Below are 9,011 nucleotides of genomic sequence, written 5' to 3'. Positions count from 1 at the left end.
CTGATAAGAATGAATGACAACAGAATAGTCTATCAGGCATGATCATGAGCTCCCTGTCACTGGAAGGATTCAAGCAAGAGATTCTATAGAAAAAGACATTGGATTACATTAGAAGCAAAACTATGTAAACTTTAAGATCTCTAGCAACTCCAATATTCTATGATTCCATATTTTGGCTGCAGAATCAATTTTCAATCAGTATGTACCCCCATCAACTCCGAATCCTACAGGTGGTGTACTCCGCCACCAGGTGGCAGTAGATGCCTTGGACTCTGGGTCCTACACATTAGATGTGGTGAAAAAAAAAATGTTCAGTTTTCCAGTATTTTTTAAATTAAAAAAAATAATAATAAAAGAACAGATGCAAGCATTCAGCCCATAAGTAGCCCCTCGCAAAGCAACATGTAAGTATAATTCATAATTTTTCTGATGATTCCATCACAACGATTCTTAATCCCTTGCTTTCCTCTTGCACACTTCTTTTGTACGGGGTCTACAAAGAGACCCTTATCTTCCGGGCCTCCTCTCCCTGGTGTCAAGTTTCCTGACTTGTACACAGTTCCAGATCCCTGTGTCTCCTCTTAATGCAAAAATCCCCTCTGCTTCCTCTGCAGCTGCAGACCATGTCTGCTACTACAGTCTATCTTCCCGACCTAGGAGAAGGACCGACAGGAGGATCAGAGAAACACCCCAGCCATTTCCTGCTTCTAGCTTTTCTGCCCCTGTATCCACACAGCTGAAGCCACAAAACAAGCAAGCAACAAACAAAAACATTCTAGGCCGAGTAGCTGAATCTCCACCCTGACAGCATGAAAGTATATGATTATCTTTTCCCAATTAGAAGAGAATAATCTCCCACCCAGCTCTTAAAGAAAAGAGAAACTCTCCTTCTGTAGCCACAGCTGTAGACTTGGGGTGTTGCTTAAAATCTGAATACAATTAACAACCCTTGTCCTAGGCCCTAGCAACTCAAAACTCTGTTAATACTGCCTTGGTTACAGAACCGTTCAGAAACCCTGGTTTTCAGAGAGTATTTTGGTAAGAGCTTGTGGCTGAATGCAAACGATACAAGATTTTTTAAAACTTAGATTTAAAGCAGGTTCATCACAATAAACCATATGCTTGAGTCAAGGTCCTACTCATCTTTCTAGTCTCAGGTGAAACCCCTCTTCTTCCAGGAAGCCTTCAGGAGCCTAAGACTATGTTGTTGCTCCTGATATATGCCCTAATAGCACCTGGCATCTGCCCTGTCACGGCCCTGTACCTGCCCCCATCATAGCCCTCCCTGCTCCTAACCTACCACAGCCCTGAACCTACCCCACCACAGCCTTCCACCTGCCCAACCCTTACCACATGCACTTCAGTGGCCTCTGTACCAGCCCATTTCCTCGTTACACTGAGGATCCATGAAGACCTAGACTGTATCTGTTTCTTTTACAACTGAATCCCCCACAGTAGGACTCAATAAATATTCATGAGACTATTACAAACATACACATTATCAATTAACTAATTAATGTGAAGCCCAAGTCCAGGCAGCTGTTGCACTGAGGATAATATTCATCCATTCTACAAACATTTCCTGAGTGTCCCTTGTGCCGGTATGGTACAGGAGGAGTCAAACCCAGGCCCAGCCCTTAGAGAACATGCAGTGGAGAAAGGAAGCCAAGACAAATACATAAATACCTACTGTGCAAAGTGGGCACAGCAACACCAGAAAGGATGGATATTAAGGGACTGGGGAAACCGTGGCCAAGGCACGGGGATCACCAAGAAGTTCAAAGTAGCTGGAACTAAAGCTAAGGGAGAGGTAATACTGGAGCCAGAGGCTGAAGGTTCTTCAATAATACCTTTATAAATAGTATGTGCCTGGCTAAGGGCTTTAGATTCATGATTTCATTTATTTCTTTTAAACGATGCTACATAAGGCACTCCTATCACAGAGAAGGAAATAAGCTCCGAGAAGTCAGGAAAATTGCCCAAGGTGGAAGAGCTGGTAAGCAGCAGAGCTGGAATATGTAAGCCAGCCCAAGCCAGCCGGATGACTATGGTGGCTTTGGAACCTGAGTTGCCAAGTTAAGGAGTTGTGACTTTATCCAGTGGACAATGGGGAGCCACTCTGAGCAGGAACATGCTAAGGTCAAAGCTTGTGCTTGGGAAGCTTTATCAGAAAATAATAGAGAGAGTGGACTGGGCAGTTAGGTTTGAAGCCGGCCGCCAACGGGCCAATGTTGTATCACGAAATTCCTGACCTGGGAGAACAGCAGCAAGACTGGAGAGGAGATTCAGAGCCGAGGAATTCCAGAGGAAGAGCAGACACAGTCAAGGGTGATCCCAAGGTACACACCTGAGTAACCAAGAGGATAGGGATCCGGAAGTGTCATGTGCATGCTGCTCCAGGGCCTCTGCATGTGTGCATGTGTGTGCATGTGTGTGCACAGTCCGTGGAAGGACTACAGGCTTAGGGGTGGGAATACAGCAGCTTTAAGTCCTCAGAAATTCCAGAAGGAAGTGGCCTAAAACCTCCCCACTCCCCACCCTCCCTAGGCATTGCTGCTACTTGCAAAAACTCCTGGAATTCCCTTAGCCACCTTACCTCCCCCCCCAACCCCCTGGTGCCTCTGAGCCCCCAGCAGCTGACAAAGCACAGGAGTACTAACAGGGCCTGGAACCTCAACAGCCATGTCCACCCAGGCATACCCTCCTCTAGCCCGCCTGCCCTAGAACAGAGAATGCCTGGGCTCAAGCCAGCACCAAGGAAAAGAAGAGTGCCAGATAGGAGCTACGGGCCCCAGGCAGGAATTCTGATTCCGCATAACCTTGAGCCAGAAGCTTAACTTCTCTGGATCTCAGTTTCCTCAACTGGAAGACAAGCCGTTTGGACCAGAATCAGAAGTTGCAAACTGAAGGCCAGCAGGCCAAACTCATTCTGCAAATGGACTTTGACCAATACAATGTCTTTTGATGGAATTTCAATGTTTAAAAATCAAGCTATTTCACAAAGAAAATGCATATTTGAATCCTCTCTGAAATAAGATCTGGCAACAAGGAGCTGATATTGCCGCATGGCACCCATCAGCTGGAGCTGAGTAGCTGTTGCCACCCTCAGATGAGGCACCACTCTCCAGTTTGCCACAGTCCCCACCACCCCCTACTGCTCCCTGCTAGCCTCCACTCATCATTTATGCTTGGCCCACTTCGATCCTTCATACTAATGGTCTGGCTCCTCTAGGAGCTCAGGAACTGGGGGCAGTAAACAGGAGCACGGAGAAGTTGGCAGTCAACTCCTCACAATGGCAGGTGCAGGCTTCTCAGAGGAGCGGGGCCTTGCTAAAGCTGATGAAGGTTCATTAACACGTGTGTCAGGCCTGCCCACCATCCCCCCCAGCCCCACCCCACCAAGGAGGAACAAGGCGGATGACATCAGCCTTGGACACAGTCAGAGAAACCCCATCATGAAGCAATTTGCTTCCCCAGCCACTCTAATTTAACAATTAGCTTAACAACCCTGGGCAGGCACTTGCTGCTGGAGCAGAGAAGTGATCCGGATCAGCAGCAGTTTCAGCCTAGAAGCTTCAGGAAGCCCGCTCCCCCACTGCCCTCGCTTCAGCTGGGTCTGCATCTGCCACTCACACACACAGATATTCTAAATATCTCCAAAGAGCTTCCACCTTCTCTTTGAGCATCCCAGTTGGACTCCTTGGAAACTCCCCCTGTGTCCAAACATCAGTTTCTCCTGCTACAACTTCATCCTGTTCTCTCAGTCTGTCCTGCAGAAATTCTGGTTCCATCACAGGAAACAAACCAGGCCAGTGTGCTCAAGTCAATCACTTCTCTGGCCCCTTGGGAGTTGGGGCATGGAAAGGAAGCCTGCACAGGCCGCACTGCTGGGAGGAGGGTAAATTCACAAAGCTGGCAGGTTTGGGACATTCTGGGCACAGATCCGGACTCCAAGAACAAGTCTAGGGAGCTAGCTTGCCCTGACCTGGACAGCGTGCTCAGCTTCCCATCTGCCTCGTCAGAGGGGCCTCTCAGTAGAATGCACAATACTTCCCTCACCCAGCTTGCCCTGCTCCTACCTCCAAGTCCTTTCTCAAGCTGCACCCTAAACCCCAAATGCCAAATTTTAGAGAGAGACACACATGCTGGTATGGGAAGACTGAAAAGAAGAGTCCATAAAGCCACAAGTCCACAGAAACTTGGAGGTTATTTTTTTTTTTAAAGAATTTATTTATTTATTTGTTTGTTTGTTTGTTCGTTTGCCAGAGAGAGAGAACAAGCAGACAGAGCGGCAGAGGGAGAGGGAGAAGCAGGCTCCCCACTGAGCAAGAAGCCCAATGTGGGGCTCAATCCCAGGACCCCAGGATCAGGAGCTGAGTCAAAGGCAGATGCTTAACTGACTGAGCCACCCAGGTGCCCAACTTCTAGGTTATTTTGAAATATAGTATTAGACAAATCAAAACCACATGAGATAGCACCTTACACCAATTAAAATGGCTAAAATTAACAAGACAGGAAATAACAAATGTTAGCGAGGATGCAGAGAAAAGGGAACCCTCTCACACTGTTGGTGGCAATGCAAGCTGGAACAGCCAGTATGGAGTTTCCTCAAGAAGTTAAAAATAGAGCTACCCTATGACCCAGCAATTGCACTACTGGGTATTTACCCCAAAGATACAGATGTAGTGAAAAGAAGGGGCAACTGCACCCCAATGTTCATAGCAGCAATGTCCACAATAGCCAAACTGTGGAAGGAGCTGAGATGTCCTTCAACAGATGAATGGATAAAGAAGATGTGGTCCATATATACAATGGAATATTACTCAGCCACCAGAAAAGATGAATACCTACCTTTTACATTAACATGGATGGAACTGGAGGGTATTATGCTAAGTGAAATAAGTCAATCAAAGACAGACAATTATCACCTGGTTTCACTCATATGTGGAATATAAGAAATAGTGCAGAGGATCATAGGGGAAGGAAGGGAAAACTGAATGGGAAGAAATCAGAAAGGGAGACAAACCATGAGAGACTCTTGACTCTGGGAAACAAACTGAGGGTTGCTGAAGGGGAGCTGGGTGGGGGGAAGGGGTAATGGGCATTAAGGAGGGCATGTGATGTGATGAGCACTGGGTGTTATATGCAACTGATAAATCATTGAACACTATATCAGAAACTAATGATGTACTATATGTTGGTTAATTGAATTTAAATTTAAAAAATTAAAATTAAAAAAAATAAACTATACAGCAGGGAAAATAAATAAATAAAATAAAACACAGTATTAGAATTCCAGGATAGATGCGGGGAGGCCAGAGCCAAAAATAGCAGACCCTCAAAGAAGAAAGCATCCCTGCATGACTAGGTAGAAATTTCAAAGAGGCTGGGGAGAAAGAAATGGCACATAAACATGGAACAATATCCCAGGAACTTAAGCCAAAAATAAAACTGAAGGATGCCAGTGCCAAGGTCAATCACGAAGGCTATTTTGTTCCACCAAAGGGAGACAGTGAAGTGGAGAATTAGGGGAACCAGCTGATAACACTCCTGATATAGGACGTATCCTCAAAAATGGAAGTCCTTCCCAGCTTGCCCTCCTCAGTGGACAGGAGTGAGGTCAGGGTTGACACTGCAGTAAATGTTCAGGAATCTGACTGACAAATGAGGTGTAAATAAATCACCAGAACCATATGGTAACCACCTGGGAGTCCTAAAGGAATTCAAGGGTGAAAGTGTGGAGCTGCTAGCCAAAATGTGTAACCTCTTATTACAAAGCCACTTGTGCCCTAGAACTGCCAGATTACTCATGTAGCCTCCATTCACAAGAAAGGATCCAGGAAGCATTCTCATTTTCACACCAGGGAAGTCAGCAGAATATATATGAAGAACAGGACGACTGAGCATGTAAACATGACCTATCAGAGGAAAAGACAGGATGGCTCTTAAAAGAGCAGAGCATGTATATAAGAATTTTTGAAAGAGTAGATATGAATGTGAATTAAAGAGAATCTATGGGTATATTTGATAAGTTCTTTATAAATTTTGGATACTAACCCTTTATCCCATATGTCACTTGCAAGTATCTTCTCCCATTCTGTAGGCTGCCTTTTAGTTTTGTTGATTGTTTCCCTTGCTGTGCAGAAGCTTTTTATATTGATGAAGTCCCAATAGTTCATTTTCGCTTTTGTTTCCCTTGCCTCTGGAGACTTGTCTAGGGAGATGTTGCTGCAACAGAGGTCAAAGAGGTTGCTGCCTATGTTCTCCTCTAGGATTTTAATGGATTCCTGTCTCATATTTAGGTTTTTCATCCATTTTGAATTTATTTTTGTGTTTGTTATAAGAAAGTCCAGTTTCATTTTCTGCATGTCGCTATCCAGGTTTCCCAACACCATTTGTTAAAGAGATCTTTTTTCCATTGGATATTCCTTCCTGGTTTATCAAAGATTAGTGGAGCATACAGTTGTGGGTCCATTTCTGGGTTCTCTATTCTGTTCCATTGATCTATGTGTCTGTTTTTGTACCAGTACCATACTGTCTTGATGATTATAGCTTTGTAATACAGCTTAAAGTCTGGAATTGTGATGCCTCCCACTTTGCTTTGCTTTTTCAACTTTACTTTGGCTATTTGAGGTCTTTTCTGATTCCATACAAATTTTAGAATTGTTTGTTCTAGCTCCGTGAAAAATGCTGGTGTTTTTTTGATAGGGGTTGCCTTGAATATGTAGGCTGCTTTAACAGAACTTATTAAACTCAGCACCCAAAAAATAAATAATCCAGTCAAGAAATGGGCAGAGGACATGAATAGACACTTTTCCAAAAAAGACATCCAGATGGCTAACAGACACATGAAAAGATACTCAACATCACTCGTTATCAGAGAAATACAAATCAAAACCACAATGAGATACCACCTCACACCTGTCAAAATAGCTAAAATTAACAAGTCAGAAAACAACAGTTATTGACAAAGATGCAGAGAAAGGGGAGTCCTTTTGCACTATCAGTGGGAATGCAAACTGGTGCAGCCACTCTGGAGAACAGTATGGAGGTTCCTCAAAAAGTTAAAAATAGCACTACCCTATCACACAGTAATTGCACTACTAGGTATTTATCCAAAGGATACAAAAATGCTGATTCCAAGGGGCATATGCAATGTTTATAGCAGCATTATCAACAACAGCCAAATTATGGGAAGAGCCCAAATGTCCATCAACTGATGAATAAAGAAGGTGTGGTACATATACACAAAGGAATATTACTCAGCAATCAAAAAGAATGAAATCTTGCCATTTGCAATGACATGAATGGAACTAGAGGGTATTATGCTAAATGAAATAAGTCAGCAGAAAAAGACAAACACCATATTATTTCACTCATATGTGGAATTTAAGAAACAAAACAGATGAACATAGAGGAAGGGAAGGAAAAATAAAATAAGATAAAAACAGAGAGGGAGGGAAACCTTAAGAGACTCTTAACTATAGAGAACAAACTGAGGGTTGCTGGAGGGGAGGTGGGTGGGGGGATGGGCTAAATGGGTGATGGGTATTAAGGAGGTCACTTGCTGGGATGAGCACGAGGTGCTGCATGTAAGTGATGAATCACTAAATTCTATTGAAACCAATACTATACTATATGTTAACTAACTTGAATTTAAATTTTAAAAAAAAGAGAAAAAGAGAGACTCTATGGGTATAATTTACATAAATTTCCAAGAAACTATTAGCAAGGTATTATAGTAAAAAGAATTTTTAATTGAAGTATAGTTGACACACAATTTTATATTAGTTTCAGGTGTACAACATAGTTATCCCACAAGTCTATACTTATGCTGTGCTCACAAGTGTAGCTACCATCACCATACAATGTTACAACACCATTGACTATACTCCCTATGCTGTACCTTTTCAAAAGGAAAAACTTTTTTTTGATTGAATAATGATACAATAAGAAAAACACTTTTTCAGGGAAGTGACTTGGAGACCAGAAACATAAGAATAAACTGACACTTCTTCAAATTAAGAAATTTAAAAAATGAGGTTTTTATGGTATCAACACTAGAACTAGTCTTATATAACATTCTTATAAATAATCCATTAGAGGGCGTTGGTGGTGAGCTACTCTACAGGTCTACACTCTTCCACGTGTGTGAGAAGAAAAGAAAAAGAACTGCTGATCCAGAGGAATGATAGCAAGGTCTTTTCAGGTTCTCAGAGCTGATGTCATGACATTTCCTTAGTCTCCTTTCTCCTTTCTCCAGATAAGATGAATTCTGGGCTCCATTCCCCAGACCTTATGATTGTGAGCTCCAGAACCTACATATGCCTGGAAAATAGGAACAAATTCAGATTTCATTCAAAGAAGATGCTTCTGGGTAGACTAAGAGAGCAATTGTCTGCTGAATTTGGTTAAACCCTGACCAGTCAGGCCAACCATGGATCAGCATTCCTTCCCTCATCTGCCATACACTGAAAGAAAGAAATTCAGGAGTGCCCAGGTGGTTCAGTTGTTGAGCACTCTTGATTTTGGCTCAGGTCACGATCTCAGGTTTGTGGGTCGAGCCCTGCATCAGGCTCCACACTCAGTGCGGAGTCTGCTCCAGATTCTCTCTCTCCTTCTCCCTCTGCCCCTCCCCTGCTCTCTCATGCTCTCGCTCTCTCTCTCTCTCTAAAATAAATAAATTAGATCCTTTAAAAAAGAAGAAAAAAGAAAGAACTTCAGGTTTATAAACCCAAGGCAGACATCCATAGACAAGCCAATCAGATGCTCTGAACCAAGAATTCTAAAACAAGAGAGTATGGTTAGATTTACCTATTTCTTTGAATTGATTTTTGTTCTTGCATTTCCGTCTTGGGCATGTAGCAGGGAGATGACCACAGAAATGCCAACCTAAGAAAGCTCAGCATCCCTTTCTGGGTCCACTGTTCCCCGTGACCCATCCCACCTGCCTATTAATGCCTTTCCTACTGCCTCTACCATAAATAACTGCCACATGGTAAGAGGCCGTG

The sequence above is a fragment of the Neomonachus schauinslandi genome, chromosome 1 (assembly GCF_002201575.2).
Source record: "Neomonachus schauinslandi chromosome 1, ASM220157v2, whole genome shotgun sequence".
NCBI lineage: Eukaryota > Metazoa > Chordata > Mammalia > Carnivora > Phocidae > Neomonachus > Neomonachus schauinslandi.
This window is presented reverse-complemented; position numbering follows the sequence as displayed.